A 26,448-nucleotide genomic window follows, 5' to 3' on the forward strand; every position below is an offset into this window, starting at 1 on the left:
ATCCAGGGTCAGCAAGGCCCCAGATGTCCAAGCATCAGAACATAGAAAATGAAAGACATGGTTAATACAAGTCCTCTTTTAGCCTTTCACCTTGCTTAATTTATACTGCCTGGAATCACATTCAGCTTATTATTATTTGAAATCTACAGAAAACACGTTCCTAGTGGTATTATTAATAGTAACAGAAAGTAGAAACAACCAAAATGTCCATCAGTATAAGAATGGTTAAGTAAACAATGGGCTTGCCACACTATGAAATGGTACACGGCACATAAGAAGAAAAACCTAGTCCTGGCTGGTGTGCCTCAGTGGATTGAGTGGTGGCCTGTGAACCAAAGGGTCACGGGTTGGATTCCCAGTCAGGGCACATGCCTGGGTTTTGGGCCAGGTCCTCAGTAGGGGGCACACAAGAGTGTATCTGCGTCTAATATGGAAAGACTGGCCCTTCTTACATGCAAAAATGTGACAATTGGCCATGGCTGGTGTAGCTCAGCCCTGGCTGGTATAGCTCAGTGGATTGAGCACGGGCCTGCGAACTAGAGGATCACGGTTCGATTCCCAGTTAGGGCACATGCCTGGGTTGCAGGCCAGTTCCCAGCAGGGGATGCATGAGAGGCAACCATACATTGATATTCTCTCCCTCTCTCCTTCCCTTCCCCTCTAAAGATAAATAAATATAATCTTTAAAAAAATGTGACAATTGACCCCCCCAGACAGCTCCCTCCCACTGATTGATATACATCTCACATATTGATGTTTCTCTCCCTCTCTTTCTCCCTCCCTCCCTCCCTCCCTCCCTCTTTAAACAAACAAACAAATAAATAAATAAATTTTAAAAAAGAAGACATACCTAGGCACACTGTATCTACTGTCCCTGGACATGTGCTAATTTTTTTTAAATTATAGACTGAGTCACATACACAGTGCAATTCCATTTGTGTAAAAAAAATGAATAGTAACAAGTCTGTAGGTGGTATAGGTACTTTAATGAATAGAAAAAATATCCAGAAAAAGACACGGCCAAGAGTGAGCAGTTTTTACCTTGGGGGAGGGGGTCACAGGTTAAATCCTCTGGGAAGCAGGTGTTGAGATGGACTCAAGAGTGCCAAGTGTTTATTGGAGAAGAGCACCCACAAAAGGAGAAGGGCTGAAGCAGGTCTGGGCAGGTGGCAATGCTGATCTGAAGTCTCTGCCCACCCAAAGGGAGCCTGAGCAGGGGGTATCCAGTACAGAAGCCCCACATTGGGCGTAAATGACCAGTCCTGAGGGCCAGCACCTTGCTCAGCCGCGGGCGGGAGCCACCCTGAGAAGGGCTGGGGTGGATCCTGAGACTGTCAGCTGATCAGACTCTGAGCAGCTGGTGGGGGGATCAGAGCAGCTCAGCTCCATGTCTGCCACAGAGGACATGAGGTGTGGGGAGGAGGAGGTAACTGGGGCACTTTTACATTCCTAGCACTAGACTTTGTACCTGGAGACTGTATTCCTATATTTAAGCTACAGATAGAAGGACAAATAGTATTTTATCTGGCTCATATCTGTGACTCCTCCCACTTCTAATCACAAATCCTCCAGGGCTTTTAGCAGCTGCAGCAGCGCAGAAATCCACCCAGCTGCAGCATTTACCCAGTTTTTGGCTTTAGCTAAGAAGACCATATGCTCATCTGCACTTTCTCCTCTTCTGCCATCCTAACGTTGTTAACATTCCTTTCTAGGAACGGGTTTGCTGCATTTTACAGACTCAGTGTGTAAGATACTAATGCTGGGGACAAAAGCAAGAGCTTAGGTCATCACAGGGGAGATGTGGAGCTACATTTCCAGCTTCTCACTTTTCAGACAGTGCCTACCTCTTGCTGAAGGAGAGGTTCAAGTATGGGGCATTAGCATTCCACAGGAAGGGGCTGTGGTTCTGACTATCCTGAACACAGTTCAGATCACAGTTTTTACAGGGGTGTCATTTGGACTTGGCCTTGAAAGATACAAAAGGAAAGAAAGAGCATTCCAGTCAAAGGGAACAACATAAATTAAGGCAGTGAGGTGGGAATATGCAGTACATTTATAGACTCTGACACAATTCAAAGGTCCAGAAGTCACATTGCCTTCAGACAAGTGTCAATCTAGTGTCTTCCATAATATCTCTCAGGATCGAGTTTCTCTTCATCTTGCCATATGGGCTCCCATAGTGTTGGAGTCATCCCCAAATTCCAAATAATGGCTCTGTCCAGCTCCAAATTGCTTATAAAATGGCAGCCATAGTTCAGACCTCACATCCTTATACCACACTGGCCAGGGGAAAAGAGAACCCCCTTCTTCTGATACCTACCAGGGAAGATGCTGTCAGCATCACTTTCCCACAAGGTTCCAGCAGATGTCTTCTGGTATCTCATTGGCTCTAACTGGGTTATGTACCTCTCCCTGGACCAATCACTGAGGTCTGGGTAGATTTCTAGGCCCTGGAGGGACTTACTGGTTGGAGAGACTTTCAGCTTAAAGATAATGCCAATTCCTTGGGGGAAACAAACTTCAGACCTACCATTTATTCCTAAATCTGGAACAGAAATTGAGATATGAATGTAGCAAATGCCTTCAAAAAGCATCATTAGAGGAAAAGACAAAACAACGTAGAGATCTATAATTTTTTTCCCTGCTACACTTTAATTGCCCTTCTCTGGCATGCACTGCATAAATTAAGAGCTAGTTAATGCTGTAATGCGTAAAACAATTTCATGCATCTTAAATATTGCACTTGTACTTTAATTCCACATTAAGTGGTCCCCTGAAATTTTTAAATTTACAAAGTCACTGCTGTGCTACATGAAAAAGGTGCTAATTAAGTGTTAATCAGTAGCCAGATAACCTTCCCTGAACCCTGCCCAAGGTCTCCAAAATGACCCATTGCCAGAGAATGTGATGTGATGGTCATAGAACAGAGAAAGCCGGCACAGATGTGAGATGGTTTCTTAGCCACATCCAGCCAATTAAGGCAGATTTGCTTATTATGCAGTTCTAATTAAGTGACATTCAGTATAGTGGACACGAGGCTAATAATAATAATAGTATTTAATAGTGGCGGAGCTTTCTGTATTCAAAACACTGGGAAATACTGGCTAATTAACAAGTGGGCATTCCTTTCTGGGTGACGAGAGGGCTTCATATGGATGGTCCTACTAAAAACCTGAATGCATGCACAAAAATGGATATAATGAAAAGAAGTGATGAAGTGGTTGCTCCCTTTAAGGAATTCACCATCTTTTTTTAAAGACTTTATTTATTTTTAGACAGAGGGGAGGGGAGGGAGAAAGAGGGAGAGAAACATCAATGTGTGGTTGCCTCTCATGCACCCCCTACTAGGGACCTGGCCCACAACCTAGACATGGGTCCTGACTGAGAATCAAACTGGCAACACTTTGGTTTGCAGGCTGGCACTCAATCCACCAAGCCATACCAACCCATACCAACCGGGGCAGGACTCACCATCTTACAGATCAGTGTCACTCATACTGCGGTTCGTGGACCAGTGCTGGTCCTCAATAAGATAAGCGTAGAAATTGAAAGTAACCATTCTGAAACCTTGAAAGCATCCTGACCTTGCTGTGACATCCATGCAAGGGGACTCTTGTTGAATGGGAAATAGATTAGTTGAAACATACATGGTGAGTGACATGTGGCATGATCTCTGTAATAGTCATACACAGTAGGAACTAGAAATCACACACACACACGTTCTTCACCACAGATGGTTTAAGAAGCATGTCATAGACTTACCAGTGTAGAATAAGGGGATATGGGCTTAGTTACATCCCCACAAATGAGAGGAGGCTTAACAGCATGCTATTTCACACCTCTATATTTTTCCTCTGCTTAGAATGTTCTGTCCCCAGCTTCCCCACGTCCCTCCTGCCCAACCTCTTTCATACACATGAAGTCATCTCAGTTCCTGGAAAGCCCTGCTAACACAGTACTTCCTGTAGGAAGGCTTCACACTACAGCCCCCCAACCTCCACCCCCACACCCCCCCCGCAATAGAGCTGCCTCAGTTCCATGCACACTGCATTATGGTACTTTCCACACAGCACTGGGTATATTTATGTCTTTTTATATTTATGTCCAGTACTGACTGGACTGATCGATCCTTGAGGATAAAGTTGATGCTTTATGGCTTTGAATTCCCAGAACAGAACATATAGTAGATGCTCATTAAATGTTTACCAAATTCAGTTTTTAAAAAATCATGTAAAATTACATTCACATTGTTGGGCAACCATCACCACCATCCATCTCCAGAACGGTCTTCATCTTGCAAAACTGAAACCCTAACCCCATTAAACACTAACTCTCCAACCCTCTCTCCCTACCCAGCCCTGGCAACCACCATTCTACTTTCTATCTTTTTGAATTTGGTTACTTCAGGGACCTCATATAAGTTGAATCATCTAGTATTTGTCCTTTTGTGACCTGCTTATTTCACTTAGTAGAATATCTTCAGGGTTTATCACATTATAACATGTCAGAATTTCTTTCCTTTTTCTGGTGAATTTAGTTTTTAAATCTTCAGAATTATACAGTTTTGCAGTGAGTTGGGAGGGCATCCCCCTACTTCTGCTTGTATTTGAAGCAGAGAAGAACAGAGAGAAAAAAGGGTGTTGATAATCGAGGAGGTGGCAGCAGAAAACAAAGGGGCCCTGTGTTCTGCAGTCTCCCAGGCACCAGTTCCGCCCCTGTTTGCTCTGATTCTGGCTCAGCTATTTAGCTGCTTGAAAGTTGGAGTTCCCAAATCTGGATCATGTGCCCAGCAAGGAGCAGGCCTAAGAGGCCTTCTAACAATGGGCAACAGAATGCAAATGACAGTAGAAATGTACTCAAAGTCCTACTTATGGTCCCACCAATACTTGCTGGATGACCTCAAGCAAGTCACTCAACCTCTCTGAGCCTGGTCTATAAAATTGGGGAGTGCACCTTACAGGGTTATTGAGGGGATCTGATGAGATGATGAATATAGACCACTTGGTAAACTTTATAGTGCTGTATTTGCCAGTTTTGGTGGTTTTATTACTGCTAGAAAGGCCATAATAAAGAGGGAGAAGACAGTACTGCTCACTATCCTCACTTCCTGAACAGAAAGTGAAGAATAGCTACAGCATCATTTAGCCTTCAACTTTGGGGCTTTGCTGATTTCTTTCCTTTTTTCCTTCTTCCACCCTCCAGACCTTTGCCTTCGAAGTTCTTCATCTCCTTCAGCTGAAGGCCATTAACAAACACCACACTATGAGAAACAAAGAGGCACCACAGAATTCACTCAGGGCATCAGCAAACATAGATAGGTTGGAAGACTGAGCTGTTCAGTGGCTGGGGTGCTGGTGACAAAAGTCGAAGGAGCTAACTGGCTGGCCCTGGAGGCGCCTACAGTGTCAAGCGTGATCTCTATGTAAGCAGATATTCACATCTCCCAGTTGCCCCTTCAGATCCATACTTCATCCCCCTCCTCTCTGCCCTGTGCCTCAGGAAGCTGATCCATCTGCAGTCACCTCCAAGGACTTCCGGTTGGACAGCTCTAGCCAATGGGGAAGCTCTGTCATGAGCTCAGAGGGTGAGAGAATGAGGTGAGGATTTATTCAGCCTGTGAAGTCTACCTGGGCTGACTGACCCTTCCACTGAAGGTCCCTGCCTCTTTGAAGGTGTCCTTCTCTCCTGATTCCTTCTCAGTTTGGGTAACTACCACCTCCCCTGGTTTCCTGGGTCCAGGGTGGTGACAATTTCACTGTTATCCCTCTGGTTCTCCTACCCTTATATCTTTGTACATAGATACTTCTTAAACTATCCTAACTGCTTCCTGTTGAGACCCTGCCTAATGCATGTACCTGTGGTCAGGGCAAGCAGAGCAAGCGTTGCTCCCCACTCTCCTGCAGCCCACTCCAACCTGCTCATTTCAGCCTGTAGTTGAAGGAAACAAACAAGTTAGGCTACATCCAAAAGAGGAGAGTTGAGGCAAGGAAAATCTCCTGGATATCATGAGAGACCCTGATGAGCTCTGAGCTTGGGGAGTGGGGTGGGAGGAGGAGGGAAGCCCCAGAAAGTCTCGTTTTCAGGAATGTTGCTTGCCTGTGGATGCACATATCTCACCCTGTGTGGCCTCCATGGAGTTTTTTATTGATCATCATTAAAGTAGAGCCTGGGTTCATGAGCTTCTTTCTGTTCCAGAAAGATCAGGGGCATGCAGCTTATCTGGAACAGCAAAATGTGACAGCCATCACGTTCTCCTCTTCAAGAAACCTGCTTGAACCCTCTTCCCAAAGATGCTGCTTCTCAGTCCTGAGTAGATCAAGACCTTCCCTTTGGCCATAGCTGACTGGTTAAGGAATGAGCACCTGACCTGACTCAACCAATCAGACCTTCTCCTAAGAATAGAGCTTTGGAGAGGTTCTAGGAGGTTCTAGGCAGTCTTTGTTGGCTGCTTCAACACTATACCAGTCACAGTTGTGGGTCGGGGGGGGGACAGAAAAGAACAAATTGGGGAGGGCCACCTGAGGCAGTCATTTTCCACCATTTTCACAGAACAGCAGAAAAAGCTGAGAGGAAGAAAGAAGTAATTTCGGAAGAAAGCTGAGATTAGAGACCTTGGAGCAGCAGAGACAGAGGAGAGGACAGAGCTGCCAAGGTTCCTGCTGGCGCCCCAGTTGCTGGTTTTCATCCCTGGAGGCCGGCTGCACTTCCTGTCCTTGAATGTCTGAGATCGCCTCATGTTCTTCCCATAAATTCTCCCCTTTTACTTAAGCTTGCGCAAGTGGGCTTCTGTTTTGTACTGCTAGACCGTCCCTGCCTGAGGCATGCCACGTGATACAATTAGCTCACAGTCCCTAAGGGGAAATTTATCCTTTTTGCAGACTCCCTGTCATAAATTTAAAATCTCTACCTGGCTTCTCCTGCCAACCAGTGAGTGTCCTTCTGGGTTAACTTTTGTTCTCACAGGGCACCAGTGAGCTTCTGTCACCAGATCCAATGGCCTATCTGTGCCTTTTACCCTCCCATTCTCACTCTGCTCCACATGGCTAGCCACGCCTTCCTCCATCACCCTCTCCCTCACGTGGCTCCTCTGACACCTCTGTCTCCTGCATCTCTTCCTCCCTCTCCTCCTGCTCTTCATTTGTCTCTTTGTCTAGTTTTCATGGTAACTGAAATATCCCACTTTGCTCCATAAGCCTCTTCTTAACATTCTTTCTGGCTCTCTTGGCAATCCCTCCCCGCCACCCTTAGTTTTCATCATCACCTCTCTCCAGATACAAGTTCCAAAGTCAGTTTGACTCTCTCAGGTTCCCACTCCCATCAGCTGCTAGAAGCATGCATGTGGGCACACCATAGACCCCTCAAACTTTTCATGTCCCAAGGTGATCTCAATATTTCCCATCCCAACCGTGACCCTCCTGTGTTTCCTGGTTTAGTTAATGAGGTAGAAAGTTTCTGCACCCTTCATCTATGACTCTCAGAGCCGGGAAATTTTGGCAGGGAATTTTGGCCAGGTTCCTCATCCCTTTGCCAGGAAATACCCACCTTGGGCCTCACTCAAATCATGATTCCAATTTCTTTGACTTTCTCCTTGCTGCTTACCTTAGAATGAGTCACATGAGCTCTTTGGTGCTAAGATGCTCCCTGTCACTCACACCGAGGCCCAGCCTGTGGACTGTGAAGGAAGGAATCCCCACTGCAGCCTGTGTATTTTACATGAGGAGGCTAAAGGCTGTCAGCTCCTCAGAGAGGTTGTTCTGTAGGCTTTTGCTCCTCCAGATGAATTCCATTCCTGTGTGGGCATCAGTTAGAGACTTTCCATTCAGGAGAGCAAGGCCTAACAGAGTGGGTCTCTCTCAGGCCTTGGCTACAGAGAGAGCAGGCTATGAAGGGCAGGAAGGCCTTACCCAAACTCAGTTTTGAGCTCAGCTCAGGTGCTGAGCATTACTGTCTTAAGCGTGTGGTCTGAGATATCAGGTCACAATTGAGAAGACCACATTCCCCCCACTGCACTGCCAGAGTTACTGCAGTCCCTACCACCTTCAGCATAAGGACTCATTCAGGGGGGAGTGTATTTCCTAGAGGCGTACTGGTAATAGAAATGCTAGCAGATGTAACAGATAAACCCCTAACGGGGTTGGGCTTACCAGAGCAGAAGATTATTTACCACTTAATAAAGTCCAAAAAATGGGTGTTCTCAAGGGACAGGAGGCTCTCCTCTCCAAGGCTGTTTCAGGGACCCAGGTTCCTTCCATCTTATAGTTCTGCTGGACTCATTTCTACCAAGGTGCGGAAGGTGAAAAGAACACATGGACTGTTTCTATGGACCAGACCTGAACATGACATCCATCTTTTCTGCTCACATGCCACTGGCTGGAAGAAGGTCACATGGCCACACCTGGGACATGAAATCCACAAAACCAGTTTGGGAAATAGCTAGCTCATTTCTGTCCCAAGGGCCAAAATGTTGACCACAGTAAAACCACTGGTTTTAAGACTTACCGTCTGCTGCTGCAGAGAAAGTTTCTTAGGGACTGGCACGTAGATGGAGAGTTGTCTGGGGGAAGAAGGTAGAAAGTGGGAGATGGGAGGTCTGGGCTGCCACATAGCAGCATGAGTGGGTTTATGAGGATGTCCCTAAAATCAGAGACGTAGCTTTGAATTTGAGGTTACGATATTCTCCTGTTTCAGCCCAATCACCAGACTTGTTCCTCAGTGGGAGCTACATAGAGACCCTTGAATGGAAAGCCTCCAAGGGTCATCCTAGGCCTGCTGTTATGAGAGACCAACTATGTACTTGACTTTTCAGTAGGGGCCAGTCACCCCAAGCCCTGTGCTGGGCAGTGACTTGAGGAGGCAGCCACTGGGATAAGAAAGAGATGAACCAAGGCTCTTGCACTCACAAGAGACTCATCTGTGAAAAGAGGTAATGGATCCGATGATCGAATGACTATTCTATCCAACTCAGTAGCTATTAGTCACGTGTGGCTATTTAAATCTAAATTGACTATAATTAAATAAAATAAAAAATTAGTTTCTCAGTTGCACTGGCTACATTTCAAGTACTTAATAGCGACATGTGTCTGGTGGCCACTGTATCAGACAGCGCAGATATGGAACATTTCCATCATTACAGAAAGTTCTATTGGACAGCACTAATCTAAAAGGTGCCTCACAGGGCTGACAGTACATGACTTCATGAAAAACAATGCACAATAAAAATGTAATGTCTGGTTAGCTCAAGCACTAGAGAGGGAGAGAGGGAAATTAAAAGGTGAGAAGAGAGAAATGGAGGAAGATATGCAGAGGAAAACATCTAGAAAGGAGAAATGCTCAGATGCAAGACACAGGCCATTGTGGACATTGGGGATTGTTTATAAGATCAGAGGAGACTCAAGCATCTCAAGAAGTGGGGTTTGCTTGTGAGGCAATACAAGGTCTGGAACTGGGCAGATGGTGGGTGCTGAGGGAGTCCTAGAAATCTTTCTACCTCTCTTTTGGCTGTGAGATGATTCTGTTTCTCTGTTCTCCCTCCACTAGCTATTCTTTGCTTCTCACAATTTAACCAGCCATGGACAGACTGACACTGCGTTTTGTCCACAGCTGAGTGGTTTGGATTCTCTGTGCAGCTAAGTGAAACATTGCCCAGTAGGGAAAAGCAGTTGGACAACTTGTGTTTCTTCCCCAGACCACACCATGCTGTGACTCCCAGATTAACCTCTGATTGGCTGGTCCTGAGTCAGGGGCTCTTTCTAGCCCAGTTAGCTGTAGTCATTGGGGTGGGATGGACTACATGGGAAAGAATATGGCTACCCAAATGGCAGGGCTTGACAGGTAGACAGATTCCCTAAGAAAGGAGCATGGTGGGGAGCATGGCTGGGAATATAAAACAGAAAACTGTACTTGAATAAGAATTAAATAAAAATAAATAAACAGATAAATAAATAATTAAAAAAAGAACAACAACAAAAAAAGAAAGGAGCATGGGGATGCAGACATAATGAGGCGTGGCTAGCCCAGGATAGAGAGAAACCATACAGTCATCAAAGATCAATAGACAAAGAGATCCCTCCACCCCTTCCTCTCTTCCTCTAACAGCTACTGTGTACCTTCTATGGGTGGGACTCTATACTTAGCAGAATAAGGAATGCCAAAATGAATCCGAAATAGAAGTAGTATTGCCTCCTCAATCCAGACTCTTCCAGTCAGCTGTGTGAGCCTAGGCAAATCACTTAACTTCTCTGTGTGTCAGTTTTGTCATCTGCAATGGTGGCTAATAACAGTACCTCATTTGCAGGGTTCTGAGCTGCTTAGAATAGTGATGGGCACATAATAAGCATTATGTAAATATTGACTATGACTATTAATAGCCTGCAGGACCACAGATGAGTAATCAAACTGTAATGACAATGAATGTGATCATCAAGGTGGGTGAGAAATGTACATGCTTTCAAATGAGAGAGTGATTTCAGGCTTATGATAAAAAACAAAGCCACAGCCCCTTGGCTCTACCTCAATTTTTGCTACCAAGAAGGGACCACTTCTGACCCTCTGATCTCTTTCTTCTCGTATTTACCTTCATATTTCTAAATAATGCACTTAGGCTATCATTTCTAGATTTATTAACCTCAGACATTATCCATCTGTTATGGGTTGAATTATGTCCCTCCTAAAGATGCTGAAGTCCTAACCCCCAGTATCTGTGAATGTGACCCTATTTTCAAATAGGGTCATTGTGGATGATCAAGTTAAGATGAGGGCATTAGGATGAGCCCTAATCTAATATGACTGGTGTCCTGATAAAAAGGGGAAATTTGGACACAGACATGCACACAGGGAGACCATCCTATGAAGATTGGAATTATGTTGCCATAAGCTAAGGAGCCATCAGAAACTAGGAGAGGGGGCCTGGACAGATCCTTCCCTTGTGTTTTCAGAGAAAGCATGGCTATGCTAGTACCTTGATCTCAGACTTGCAGCCTCCCAAACTGTGAGACAATACGTTTCAGTTGTTTAAGCCACTCAGTTTGTGGTACTTTGTTATAGCAGCCCTAGAAAATGAATCCACCATTGGTTTTTTGCTTGGAAATCAAATTTAACCCCCCCCCATGCCTATCACTTGCTCCTATTATCCTAATAAATTAGATCACAATCTTTTGTTAAACCAATATTCAGTGTTTATAAGTATGTAAATGTATTCACTGCCATGTTATGTAGTGTGCTTGGAATATATGTCCTTTACTGTACAAATTTTTGTATTCCTCTTACCCCCTTTCAGTTTGTTTAGCTATCCTGCATTCATTTCAAAGGTGTGTACATCTCTTCTGAGTATGTTCAAATAAACCCCTCAGCTTCTTTGAATTTTTCTTTGAGACCCATCCCAGAATCCTGTATTTTCCTGTTGTGGTCAGTCCTGGTTCTGCTCCAGGCCTGCTGCCCAGAGATCCTCCTAGGATCTCCCCTCAGCATCTTCTCTTCACCTCTCTCCCATATTTAGGATCTCCAGTTTTTCAAATCCCACACTTTCCACATTCATTGTTTACTTTTTTATTAGTATCTACGGCTGCAAACCAAATCATCCCATACTTCGGTGGTTTAAGATGACAATAATAATTTATTAACCCTGTTTCCAGGATGGCACCCCCTCTTTTCAATATGGCACTCTTGCAGTCAACTGAGCATGGTGTCCTGCATTTAGAGTCCTATGGGTTCAGCCTTCCAGAGTGAACCCTCAGGCTCTGATGGAGTGGGGAATAGGTGTAACATGACCTGGCTAGAACAGGTGAAGAAGTCTAACTGCTTTTTAAACAAATATGCAGACAGCTCTGTTTTCGGGCCATCTGTACCTTCTCTACTACATGGTGCATCTGATTCCTCAGAGTTTCTCAAATTCTGCTGCCTGAATCAGGTTGCTTTTGCAGCTTCTACCCCCATAGGCACTTAGCTTTCAGCATTCTCTGGTCTGCTAAGTCAGTTTGCTTCTTTTTTTTTTTTAAGATTCTATTTATGTTTAGAGAGACAGGAAGGGAGAGAGAAAGAGTGGGAGAGAAACATCTATGTGTGGTCACCTCTCATGCACCCCCCACTGGGGACCTGGCCTGCAACCCAGGCATGTGCCCCGATTGAGAATTGAACTGGTGACATCTTGGTTTGCAGCCCAGTGCTCAATCCATTGAGCCACACCAGCCAGGCAGTTTGCTTTTTGCCCATTTGCTTTTTTGGTTTCCAAAATGTTGATGACATCTTTCATTGACTGTATTTTTCTCTCTCTCTCCCTACCCCCCCACCTCTGTTTCTCTCTCCCTCTCTTTGGTACTTATAGATTTAGATCTTTTAAAAAATAATCCCATTACTGTCAGTTTAATGGGGACTTTGGGGAGACAGTGGAGGTTTGTGAGTATGCTTAGTAATCCCATGGCGAGCTAAAAGTCCTCTATCCATTTTTCTCATTCAATAAATGTTGAGGTGCTTCAGCAGTAGACACTGTGTTCTGTATTTTCTTAGATATCTCTCCACAGTAAAATACTTAGAGATTTGGTCTGAATCCTGCCCTGGTGGGATTATGCTGGTGAAATAATTCACGTTGAGGAAACACTTAAGGAGGACGGCCCTTCTCCACCATCCCTCTCCAGGACGCCTGGGCACTGCTATCTGTTGCCCTTGCAAATGTCATGTCATCTTGGAAAAAGTTACCCTCAGAGTTACTTCAGAGTTACCTTCAGAGTTCTGACTTAGCATTCAGGGCTATTGGGAGAGTCATCTGCTGCTTGACTCATTCACTCATGTCTTCATTGTTAGTACTTCACTTCCTCTTGGCTTCAAGACACAAAGAAGTACCCAGGACCTCTCCAAGCTGCCCTGGAACAAGTTGGCCTGGAGTCCCTCTGGAGAAGAACATGTCTATGTGTTTGTGGGTCTGTGTGCGTTTGCAGTGGACAAAATATTGAAGATAAGGTAATTCTAGTTGAGAGGGACAGGCTGGAGAAAGTCAGCAGATTCAGTCAAAACAGAAAATGTGTTCAGGAACTCAAATTAGCAAAGTTTAGGAGCTTTGGGTGGGGAGACAGCAGGGAAGGCTGTGGTCATGTAGTTATAGGCAGCTTTTTGCTGCAAGGAAGAAGAGGTAGAAAAAACACCATATAAAGGTGGCACCACAAAGGATGAAGCTAGCCTTGGCTTTGACCCCATCCACTGTGAGGAGGGTTAGTAAATATCCTATGGGCTTTCCAGCTGCTACGCTCACAGGCAGCAGCCCTTTACTGAGTGCTGTGCACAAGAGGAGAACTGAGTTGAGGGACCAGGTGCCAGCAAGAGACTCCTTTTAAGAATGTGGCTTGAAATCCTCCCTTAGCGCAGCTGGAACCCAGCTCCCTGAATAGTCCCTGGGCTAATTAACATCCAGCCCTTTCCTCTGATTGGCGCAGCAGAGGTTGTGTAGAGAGGGAAAGCAGAGCTCCTCTTGGACAGGTTATTTTTCTCTGGAAGTGTAACATGCTTATGGTAGAGTGCACAGATCTTCAATGACAGCTTGATGCACATATATATGTGTGGATAGATGTAACTTGTATGTGACCATTGTCCAGATCAAGATACAGAGCAATTCCAGCACCTACCTCGGAAGGTTCACTTGTACCCCATCCCAGTCAAAATCCCCATAAGCACCCACTATTCTAACCTCTAGTATTATAGATCAGTTTTGCCTGTCCATAAACTTCTTATAAATGGATCCAACAGCATTTACTCCTTTGTGTTCTTTCATGCAACATGGTGTCTATAAGATTTGTTTGTGGTATTGTAACTGCAAAACCAGCTGAAACTGTTTCTAATAAGACCTGTTTCTAACAAAGCTTACAAGTAATATTTGTGAACCCTTAACTGCTTCTCCCCATGGAACCACAGAATGGGGCCATAACCAGATCCTGAGTGTCAGAACCCTTTCAGATATGAAGGGTCCATTGTTCAAGAAGATCCAATGCAGAAACCCCTTAAAATCCCATCCCAAAGCCTGATGAGGAAACAGATTTGAGCCTTGCCTCCTGTCTCCTTGCTGGTTTAACTCACAGTAAAAGCCTTTCCCCCAACCCCCTCAAGAGCCAATATTGGCTTCTATGGGTGGCAGTGAACCCTTGGTCAATAACACTATTGAGGTTTCAATAGTTTGTTCTTTTTTGTTGCATAGTATTCCACTGTGTGACTATACCATTGTCTATCTTTCCTCCTCCTGTGGATATGGATGGGTGCTTTTAGCACATATATTCATAATTCGTGGAGAATCCAGATGTGAAGTCTCCTTAATACCCCAGTGGCATCTTTACCAGGCAATTTCCTTCCCTCAAAACACCACCAAGCTTGCTGCGTGAGACCTGTCCACTAAATAAGGCAGTTTTTTCCTTGCCTGAGACAGTGGGGCTCTAAATTACAAATTGATGAGTCTGAAAGCCCAGAAACTGTGCAAGTACGGTCTTTGGATACTTCCCTTGTGTCACACACCCCCGCCCTGCCCCACCCCCCAATCACTCACAAGTGCATTATAAACTCGGCCAAGGCCAGCCTTGCTGTCCCCCACCCGAGTTTTTTCTGTGGCTAACTGCAAAGAGGCCCCCATCAAATATCAGGCTTGTGACCAGGAACAACAAAAGCAGGAAAAGCCCTAGGGACGAGATTCTGAGCAGCTGACACTGGACTTTAACCTCCTCACCCTGCTATTGTGAGGACAGCCTGGACTGCCCTGTCCTTAGCTCCAGCCTGCCGCTTGAGGCCCTTTATGAGTTCTGCCAGGGAACAGGGGCCCCAGACAAAGGCCCGGGTTCTGCTGAGTTAACTGAAAGGAGAAAGAGCCCATTGATATGCATGGGAGTCCCTCAGCCACCCCCACCCTTCCTCCCTCCCTAAGTCTGAGAGGAGGTCAGCTCAGCACTGGGCAGGCTTTGGGCAGAGCTGGACCAATTCTGAGGCAGCTTGCACTGACCCCTCCCAGAATCTGTGCTCCTGGGCAGTGGATATGACCTGTGCTCCCCACCTCCTCACTCCCCTCAACTTTCAGTTCCACAAACGCTACAGACACAGGTTGATTATGAGGGGACAAGTGAAAGAGTCCTGGCACTCCATTCTCAACAGATGAAATTTTGTATCTCCACCTTACACAATGGGGCCTATCTCCAGCAGGTTCCTCAGAGCCCTCTGCCACTGCCCAGCTGGCTGGTGTCCTTCAAAGAGCTCCCATTCAAGTACGGCCTTAGTCTGAGCCTTGAACTTGCCATCCCTTCGGCTGGGAATGCGTTTCCGCCTTCCTTTGCTTGTCTACCTCCTCCCATCATTCACATCTCAACTTGCATGGCGCTGCCTCAGGGAAGCCTTCCCTGACCACCCCAGTCAATCACTACTTCTGAAACAGATAGCCCTGTTTTATTTTCTTGATAGTGCTGTTAGGTTATCTTCTTGATTTTTTAAAAGATTTTATTTATTTATTTTTAGAGACAGGGGAAGGGAGGGAGAAAGAGAAGAAGAAAAACATGGATGTGAGAGAGAAACATCAGTCTGTGGTTGCTTCTCACATGTCCTCCAACTGGGGACCTGTCCTGCAACCCAGGCATGTGCCCCGGACCAGGAATGGAACCGGTGCCCACTGAGCCACCTAGCCAGGGCTCTACTTGTTTATTTATGGGGTGATATGCTGTCTCTCCTATTTGTATGTAAACTTGCCATGGAACAAATGTTTATGTTGCCCCCAAATGCATATGTTGTCGAAGCTGTTCTCCCCAATGTGATGGCATTGGGAGGTGGGGTCTTTGGGAGCTGATTAGGTCATGGGCATGGAGCCCTCATGATGTGATTAGTGCCATTATAAGAAGAGACTGGAGCTTTCTCTCTCTCCCTTTGCCATGTGAGGACATGTCAAGAAGACAACAATTTGCAAGCCAGGAAGAAGTCCCTCACTAGAAAATGATTGGCTAGAACCTTGATCTTGGACTTCCCAGGCTCCAGAACTGGGAGAAAGAAATATTGTTTAAGCCACCCAGTTAGTCAGTGGTATTTTGTTATAGCAGCCCAAGAGGCATAATACAACATTCCATTAGGTCATATCCATCTTGCTCACCAGTGTATTCCTTGGACCTTCAATAGGACCTGGTGCAGGGTTAGATATCCCAGTTAGCTATTGCTGTGTAACAAATTGCCCCCAAACTTAGCAACTTAAAACAGTTATGATTTAAAAAATTTTTTGTTGTTGTTCAAATACAGTTATCTCAATTCCCCCCCGCACAACTTCCCCCTACCCCATGATTTTTTAAATCCTTTAGAGTTTCCTTTGTGTTATGAATTCCAACCAGGCATAGCAAGAGATCTAGAATGTTTGGAATCTCTGTTGGGAAGACTCAAAGGCACATGCTGGAATCAACTGAAGGCCTGTCACTCACCTGTCTGGTGATTGATGCTGACTATTGGCTGGGACCCTACCTGGATTGTCAGTTAGAATACCTCATATTGCCTTTCCAAGGATTTCCTGATCTAGGCTCATTTGGGCTGCCTTACAGCATGTCTACTGAATCCCAAGAGTGCACATCTCAAGAGGGGTAAGCAAAAATGATGTCACCTTTTAAGACCTAGGCTCAGAAATTAAATGTCACTTCTGTGCAGTCATATACCCACCCAGATTCAAGGGGAGAGAACGCAGACCCACCTCTTGATCAGAGAAGCCTCAACATGACATTATAAGAAGAGCATGTGGGTTGGGATATGTTAGAGTGACCATCTTTGCAAAACACAATCTACTATGTTACTCAGTAAATATTTATTGACTGAATGACTGACTGCTTTGTGCTCTCAACTTCTTTCTCCACCTCTTTGCTTTGCAATTTACCAACTATATGACTTGGGAAACATTATATCAGTAGGATCTCCAGGGAAATAGAACCAATAGAATATATACAGAGTGGGGGGAAAGTAGGTTTACAGTTGTGAGTATGCAAAACACAGGGTTTATTCTTATATTATTATTTATTAATTATGGTATTATTCTCCACACAAACAACTGTATACTACTCTTGTCCCACCTTGTTTATATTTGCATTGCAATTTACTTTAAGGAATTGACAAACATGATTGTAGGGCTGGCAAGTCTGAAATCTGTAGGACGGGCTGCCAGGCTGAAAACTCAGGCAGGATTTCTATGTTACAGTCTTGAGGCAGAAGTTCTTCACTGGAAAACCTCAGTTTTGCTCTTAAGGCTGTCAACTAATTGCATAACGCCCACCCACATTATTGATGGTAATCTGGTTTCCTTAGTTAACTGATTGTACAATAGATATTAATTGCATCTACAAAATATCTTTATAGCAATATCTAGAGTAGGATTTGGCCAAACAACTGGGCACCACAGTGTAGCCAAGTCCACACATAAAATTTAAGCATTACATTTACCTGCTCTGAACCCCCTTTTTCTCTTTTTGAATGAAGATTAAAGTCCCTTACATAGCTGTTGGGAGAAGAAAATGAGAACTGATATTTAGTAGGCGGCCCCCACAATGACTCCCATGATCTTCTTCTCCTGGTATGCACATCTGGGTATAATCTCTTCCCCTTGAGTGTGGGCAGGATATGTTGACTCACTTTTAACTCATAGAAACAGAATATAGCAGAAGTGATGGGTGTCACTTCTGAGATTAGGCTGCAGAGAGCCTTGGTTTCCATCTTGTCCACCCTCTCTTGCTCAATCACTCTGAGTGAAGCCAGCTGCCATGTTGTGAGCTGCTTATGGGGAGACCCATTTGGTGAGAAACTAATGTCCTTAGTCAATAGCCAATGAGAACTTGAGACCACCAACAGCCATGTGAATGATCTTGGAAGTGGATTCTCCCTGCTGCCCCCAAGTAAAACCTGTGGCTCTGGCTGAACCCTTGACTATAGCCTCATGAGACCCTGAACAGAAGTACCCAATTAAACCACACCTGAATTCCTGACCTGCAGAAACTATGAGATAAAAAAAATGTGTGTTGTTTTAAGCCTCTAAGTTTTAGGGTAATTTGTTATACAGCAATAGATACTAACATGCCATATAGGTGGTAAATGCCTAGGACAGTCTGTGGCACACAGTAGGTGCTCAATAAATATGATTGGAGTCTCATTCTAATTGAGCTATGGCTTTATGTGAAAGTTCTCCCAGAGAGATTTGCATTTTCACTGATGATTCCATCTCAAAGGCATGATTTTGTCATAGAATTTTCCAGCAAAATGATGAGAGGTAAGGTACTTCTGAGACCACTTGAGGTCACACTACACAGGTGGCCATCAGTTTGATTTCAGGTAAGGCAAAGAGGTAGTCCATCTCTTCCCATAAGCAAGGGACTACTAGCTAAGGATATTCCTGATTCAGGGGCTCTGGCAACTTCCTCAGGAAAAAAATCTATGTTGATGACAATAACAAATACCTATAGAGAGGGCACTAGAAATACAGTGGGAGGAAAAGCCCAGTGTCCCTGATCTCAGATCATTTAAAGGTCAGTGAAGAGGCTATTAATAATTACACCAGTGCAAATATAATTTTAAGCTGACACCAATACAATGCAGGGGAAGAATTTGTAAACTAGGAAACTGACGTAGACTATAGGGGTCAGGAGAATTTCTTGGGTGAAGAGACACACAAGCTAAAATTTGAGGACTAATGGGCATTAACTAGATGAAGAAGGAAGGGGAAAGCATCACAGACAAGGGGAACAGCATGTACAAACATCCTGAGATGGAAGGTAACATGGCATATTTGAGAACTGATAAAAGATTTGTGTGTGGTTGGAAGAGAGACAGTAGAGGGAACATGGTAAAAGAGAAGCTGGGGTGGGGGTCAGCAGGGGCCAGACCTTGATCTAGGCCCTGCAGACCTTGATCTAGGCTCTGTAGACCTTGATCTAGGCCATGGTGAGGGTTTGGATCTTTATTTGGAAAACCATAGGAAGTCACTGGAGAGTTTAAGTGGCGGTGTGATGTAATCAAATTTGTGTTGTTAAATGGTCTTTTTGGGAACTATATATAAACTAGATTAGTGGGCCAAGGAGTCAGAGTTGGGTACTACAGTAGTCCAAGTGATCGGTGCTACCACCTTGTACTAGAGTGGATGCTGTGGAAGTGATAAGATAGGAAGCATAAGCTGATGCAGGACATCACCCTCCTGCCAGTGGAGACAACAGCCTGAAAGCATGATCCAATGGACAGAACATAAAACATATCTGAGTTCAAGTTCTAGCCGTGCTTCTTACTAGCTATATGACCTTTAACAAGTGACTAAACCTCTCTGTTCTGTAATGTCCTGATATGTAATTAAGCAAAAGAAGACTTATCTTGCTGGGCTTTTGTGCAGATTACATGAGACACACCTGGCATGTGCCTGGTATAAACTAGGGCAGTGTGCTGAGGTACCCTGTGTCCTGTAAACCCTTTTAGATGAATGATAAAATTCTGACCAAGTTAGTTTTTGCTACAACTAACATAATATATATTCACTATACTTTTGAGAATATTCAATTCTGCCATAGACTACAAGAAAACAAGTGGAATGGATGAAATTTGTCATTGGTAAGTAAATTAGTAACCTGGGAGAAATGTTAGAGAGATAAGGTAGAGCGTATGGGTGAACGTAGATAGAAAGAGATGGAAGGAACAAGAGATTCCTAATATTCATGAGCTACTAAATATACAAGAGACACAAAATATTCATGAAGCACTAAATATATTTAAGGCACCTGAGGCACTAAATATTCATAATAAACTAAATATACATGAGGCATACGAGGCACTCAATATTCAGCCACCCATTGGTAATACTCATCCTGGCCCCATGTGTCCTGTGCCCAAGAAATGCAAATAACCTCCATGGCTGCTTCTGAGGCTAATTGGATAAGTGCAGCCAGGCCTGCTGTCTCTGCCTCTCTCCCATAGAGCATGCATGTGTCATTGGCCCCAGGCACCTTCTAGACTTCTGAGCACCTCAAACCTCAACTGTGGTCTCATAAACCACAGGACCAGAGGGTAAGGCTAATGGAGGAAGCAAATGAAAGCGACAGATAGAGCATTGCCCACCCTAGGATTCAGGCAACGAAGTCCCTCCGCTGGCTCACATTCTCTTCTAAGTGTGTGAAACTAGTCCACCTCTCTGTCCTTGTGTGTTTTCAGTTGCTTTACTACACTGTGTGATGTGAGCTCTTTACCTTGGTTTGCGATGCTTTCTTTCCTGTGATTTCTGGGGTAGCTTGCCTAGAAGTGTACTGGGAGGCCACTGTTACACGGAGGTGAATTCCCTCATAACAACTGAGTAATGGAGGAGAATGAAACTCTCCTGGAGCCCTGTCAGGTGCAACATTGTTCTGAGCAGGTCAGGCATTGAGGTTAGCAGCATGGGAAACAGGTGTGGCATGCATCAAGCCAGCTCTAAGGAAACTGTGATTATCTGGAATGGGTGAGCACTTACTGATGCAAACAGTGCACAGAGTTGAAGAATGATAGTGTGGGTGGCTGTAAAGATGCTGAAAAACTGAAGTAAGGAATTAGTTGTGCCTACTGTTGACTTGTTGAGGGTTATATGAGATCTCTAATCTCTTCAAGTATTTAACAAGAATTCCAAAATTGGGAAATGGACCCAAAACACAAAGAGGTTAAAAACCACTGTGGCAAGAGCTAGGCTCTAGTACAGTAACAAATGGTCCCCTAAATTGTCAGTGGCTTAACACAACAAAGATTTATTTCTCATGCACATGCAATAGGCTCATTTGGAGTTGGCTGGGGATTCTACTTTATCTGGCCCTCACTCTAGGACACAGTTTGGTATTTAAAATATTGCCATCCCTGGTGGCAGAGGGAAAGGAAGCCCACTTCCTGCTTACAGCTCATTGGTCACAACTGGTCACATGGGCCAACAAGTGCAACATCTCCATGTGCCTGGAAAGTGCCAGAAATATGCAGAGGACATCTCTGATTTGGCTTCCAAAGCACCTTCACCTGTATGTATAAAAACTCAAGGACACAGGAGACTTTGGGGATATAGGTGTCTAGACTGAGCTGCAACAGCCAGACCCTCAAGACTACCTTCAGAAGACTCTCTGAGGCTTTCTGACACCACAAACACCCCCAGCAGACTTACTTCAATGTCCCCTGCCTCCACCAAAGCATTACTTCCAGGCGCAATAGAAAAGGTGGCTGATGATCAGCCATCAACTAAAGCAGGGTCTCTGTCTTTGGGAGAAGATACATTAGAGTGACATGTGCAGTAGCCAGAAGGGAGGGCAGGGTCTGGAAAGAAAGGTGATGAATGGAAGGACATCAGGGCAGCCGTGTAAACTTGCTATGACCTTTCCAATTTAACTCAGTAATAGGTAAACACTTCAGGCTTTTTAAATAGCATTTACTTTAAGTAGCCCTATTAATTAGTATTAATTATCAGCTCGTAGTTTCTGTTGCCTCTTAATTAGTGGTATGCAAGTCAAGAAGTTTAGGTAGAGAGTCAGGTAAAGGTAAAGGAGAAAAAAGAGGGGCTTCTAGTTTTCTAGAATGAGCAATACATTATAATTCACTTGAAAGCAGGGGCGCTCTGAAGGTTGCAAAGCTCCCCTGAGCAGTCACCCCTGGCTGAATTCACTCTGTGTTATGCTTGACACAAACACACACTCAGCTTTCTTTCATAAGCACCTTCTGTGGCTCTCTCCCCAACCCTCTCTGAGCCCTGGACCAATGACACTTTCCAAACCTTTTTCAGAACCATTGCCCACTTGCCCTAGCCTGTCCCAGCATGTTCTCTTTCATCTATGGCCTTGCTAAAGAAACTTGCCAAGGCAGAAGTTGCCAGATCTTTGGGAGTATCCCAGGTTTCTGCCCCCTGGGGAGAGGAAGAATGCCAGCTTGGAGAGCTGGCTTTAGTCAGATAGAAGGGGAGGGAGTTGGTTTCTAGAAGATCATCTAAATATTGGACTCTGAGTTTTGGAATTACAGAAACTTGGGTCTGAGTTCCAGGTCCTCTGCCTGCTATCTGTCTGACCTTGGGTTCCTCACATGTAACCTCTATAAGCCTGTTTTCTCACACTGTTAATAGGGCAAACTTTCATGTAAAGTTGTTCTGAGTAAATGAAACCATGTATGCTAAGCGCTTACCACTTTGCCTGGCATATAGGAAGTGCTCATTAGATACCATCTATTATAAAGACAAATGTTAGAGTAAACCAGATACCTGTTAAGCCCTAATGAGATCTTCAACACAAACTTAAAATTTGAGGGTAGACCCTCAACACCTGCCACCAGGACATCTGTCTCCTCTTGGTACCTAGAATGCAGCTGGCTTTAATAGATGATATCTAGCTCCTTGTGGGAGCCCGGAACCAGCAGTCTGTCACCAACTGCTGTCACCAATTGTTAACAATCCTATGGGTTCTGGAAAGAGCTTGAAAACAGCCAATAGGTTTCTCCTGCTATGCCTCTCTATTTAGGTAGGTTTTCTAACCTCAGCTTGTTGTCCCCCTAGACCATGTCTTAGGGGGGCCCTGGCAGTCCCCAACTGGCCCTTGGCCCCAGGCATCAAATCATCTGGGGATTTTCTCTGATGGCATTTGCTATTTGTACCAGTTAAGGTGATGTTCAATTGCAAGTAACAATGACCCAAAGTTACAGTGGCCTAAACAAGATAGTTTATTCTTTTTTCATGTACAAAAGTCCAGAAAAATGAAGCCCAGGGCTGGTATGGTGGCCCTGTTCCACCTAGTTCTCAGAGATTTGGGGTCCTACCATCTTGTCACTCAACCCGTGCATAGTCTCTATTCCCAAGGTCAATTCTTGGTATAGGATGCCTGCTCCTACTCCAGCTCCAGCTTTCATGTCCATACTTCAGCCAGCAAAATATAGAGAAGGGAGAAAAGGACACATGTTGGCTATTTTCAAAGAAAGGCTCCCAGAAATTTGCCACAAGACTCTTCCCCTTACATCTAAGTTTAGTCATGTGACCACACATGGTGGCAAGGAGGCATAGAGGTTAAAAGGTTGGTCTGAAAGAAATGGAGATACACAGAGAAGTTGGAGGTAAGAGGTAAGTCTGTATCCATTCAAAAGTCTCATTTAGGGCATACGTTAACTACAGTTGGTTTGTAACTTGCAGCCAGAATAACAAAGACAATCATTGTCAAGATTGTACAAGACAGAAAACTGTACTTGAACAAGAATTAAATTTTTTTAAAAATTTAAAAAAAAGATTGTTTCCCTAACCCTGCACTAATGAAATTGCCCACATCAATGCCTAAAAATCATATGGCAGTGGTTATTTAAAATATTGATTTTCTCATCTTATTCCCCAGAAATCTCAATTTCTTGAGTCTGGAGTAGGGCCAGGACCTACATTTTTAGCATACCCCTTGTCCCGATTTTGTTGTGGAAAGTCCAAGGACTACAGTTTGCAAATACTAGTTTACAGCCAGTTCAGAGGTGTATCATTTACTACTGCTTTGTAACAAACAGCCCCAGACTTACTGGCTTAAAATAGCAACCTTTTTACTGGCTTAAAATAGCAGATGGAATCTGCTCACAGATTCCATCATTCAGGACTTTGGAAAAGTTATAAAAGGGGCAGCTTATCTCTGCTCCATAATGTCTGGGGCCTCTAATGGGAACACTTGAAGATTGAGGGTATCTCAAAGGCTGGGGGCTGAAATCAGCTGGAGGCCCTTTCAGTCACACACTTGGGGGTAGATGCTGGCTATTGGCTGAGACCACAGCAGGGGCTATTGGCTGAAACACTTACACGTGGTCCCGTCCATGTGTCTTGGACTTCCTCAAAGCATGGTCACTGGGTTCTAAGAATGAAAGTCCTAAGAGAGAACTGTGAGAAAACTTGGTGGCCTTTAATGACCAAGCATCAGAAGTCAGATAGTGTCACTTCTGTTGTAGCCATAGGCTGCCAGATTCAAGGGATAGGGGAAATAGATCTTACTCCACCTTACATTGTTACATTGTTGAAGAGCATATGGGATGAATATACACTCTTGTTGAAGCTATCTTTGGAAAATATCATCTTCCACAAGGATGAAACCTGGGCATTTAAAGACAGACCTTAGCAAATGCCAGGTGGTCGGGTTTCTGGTTCCCAAACTGCTGGAAACAACCCTGCACCCCATCCCCATCTGTTTTATGTGATGGCTTTTTTCACCAGCCAAGATTCTACCTTTACCCCAGGTCCTGATCTAGATCCTAGAAGTCTGAGGCTAGGGGAATGGAGCCAAATTTTTGCATAGACTCCATATCCTCTTCAGGCCTCTGGAGGGTACCTGTGCTGTCCTGGTCCTGCAGTCATGTTGGCCTTGCAGAATCCTGTGTGGGAACCTCAAGAGGGAACTGATCCAGAGCTGGAGGGAAACCTCTGGCCAGCATTCTACATGAGGTATGTCAAGAAACCCACTCAGGATTTTAAAAAATCATGTATCAAATGGTTCTTTTACCAGCTTGGAATAATTGCCAAGATTTTTCTCCCTAAATTTCATGGAAGGTACAGAAAAATTCTTTTTTTCTTTTTAATATCAATTTTAACAGTGCCCTGGGATGTGATTCTTCATAAAAGTTATGCACCTGTGAAACCATGGTCCTGAATTCTTAGGGTCTCTATCCACTCTGTCTGAGAATGGGACCTCAGATATCAGTATTTTGAGGGCACAGACTGAGCTTCTGCTGGGCTGGTTTCCTAATCAGGTCCCTACTGGCAGGCTTGGTAAAGCCCTGCTGAACTAAGGATGGCCCCCTGTATTAGCCAAACTTACCCTGACCTACTGGATGCCCTTCTTTTGGTTAAAATCAAGGAGTAGCCTCAGATTAACCGCAGAGACCTGCATCTGACCCTCTCACCTTCCACATGAGGGAGCAGAAGGCAAAAAGCTAAAGTGATCTGTCTAAAGCCATGTGGTTGGCCAAACCTTAAATCCTAGCGCTCTTTTATTAAGGTGGCCTCTGAAAGGAGGCACTTCTCCAATCTTGCTAATTAGTAAAATGCCTCACTCATCCTCCCATTTTTCTAAGCACTTTGTCTCTTCCCTATGCGCACTACCCTCTGCATTTGTTGTTCCCACCAACAGATGGAACCGGCATTTATTTGAGCTGATGTGTGTATTAAGCTCCCTCTGGAATGAACTTGCTACTGGTGGCTGTCCTAGTTCAAGCTGTCATTCAAATAATCTGTGACTCTTAGAGCTGGGCTTTCCCCCTAATAAACCCATCAATGACACTACTAGGAGCTCTTGGGTTTCTTTTTTAATGTTATCATAAAACAAAGCCTCCACTGTATCACAGACGGCAGGATTAGTTCATAGACATGGTCCAGAGCAGTCTTAAAGAAGTCTGAGGATTCTTTGACACTTTTCCAATCAAGAGGTGGCATCTATGTCCCTTCCCTTTCAACCTGAGATGGGCTAGTGACTCACTTATAACTGACAGACTGCAGTGGAAGTGACAGTGAATGACTTTCCAGGCTAGGTCAGCCAAGGTAAAGAAGCTTCCCCCTAGGTCTTCCTCTTGATATCCTTTTTATCTGGTTGCCAACTCCAGGGACACTTTCTCTCAGAACCCAGCTGCAATGCTGTGAGAACCTAAGCCACATGGGAGGTGTCTTGTGTACACTGCACTCATTGACAATCCCACCTGAGCCCAGCCTTCAAGTCGTCTCAGCCCAAATGCTAGCCATATTGATGGAAGGAGCTTCCAAATGGTCCCAGCCCCCAGCCATTTGTGTCATCACAGCCTTCTAATCTTCTGTCTGAGGTCTCAGTCATCATAAGATGTAGATAAGCTGCCCCTGTCTGAATTCCTGATGCACTGGATTCATGAACATAACAAATGGCTGTTTTAAGCCATCATGCTTTGGAGTAGTTTGTTACTCAGCAACAGTGACCAAGACACCATCCAACAGGGCAGGGGGACATCCTTGCAAAATATCCAAGCCCCCCAGGCTGAAAAACCCACTGGGCACATGGTCTCATCACCAATGACCTCAGGTAGAAAATGAAAGTGGGGCTTGCACCAAGTCCCAGGCGAATCTTTCTGAGGTCCTTCTGTGAGAAAATGGAATGAGAACACTGGAGTGGGGCTGTGGCTTCACACCTTCTGTTCCCTCCACCTGGAATACCCCTCCCTAATCTTTTTCCTGCACAATTGCTACCTGCAACCCAACACTTGGTTCAGTCATCACCTTCCCTGGGATGCCTTTCCTGACATCCCACCACTGTACACACTCTCACACACTCATGCTCACACACGCAGAGGCTGAGAGACAAGTCCTTTATCTGGAATCCATACTTGTCCTTATTCTGTCCTTCATCACAGTGCATTGCAATTGTCTTCCAATTAGACTGGTGGTTTCTGGAGGTTGGGATTATCTCTCACCAGTTCTGGCACAGGGCTCAAGACATGGTCTGAAGTCAGTGAAGGTCTCTTTCTTCTTCCTCCTCC

The sequence above is a fragment of the Sturnira hondurensis genome, unplaced genomic scaffold, assembly GCF_014824575.4.
Source record: "Sturnira hondurensis isolate 20B ecotype Veracruz unplaced genomic scaffold, ASM1482457v3 Scaffold0020288, whole genome shotgun sequence".
Taxonomy (NCBI): Eukaryota; Metazoa; Chordata; class Mammalia; order Chiroptera; family Phyllostomidae; genus Sturnira; species Sturnira hondurensis.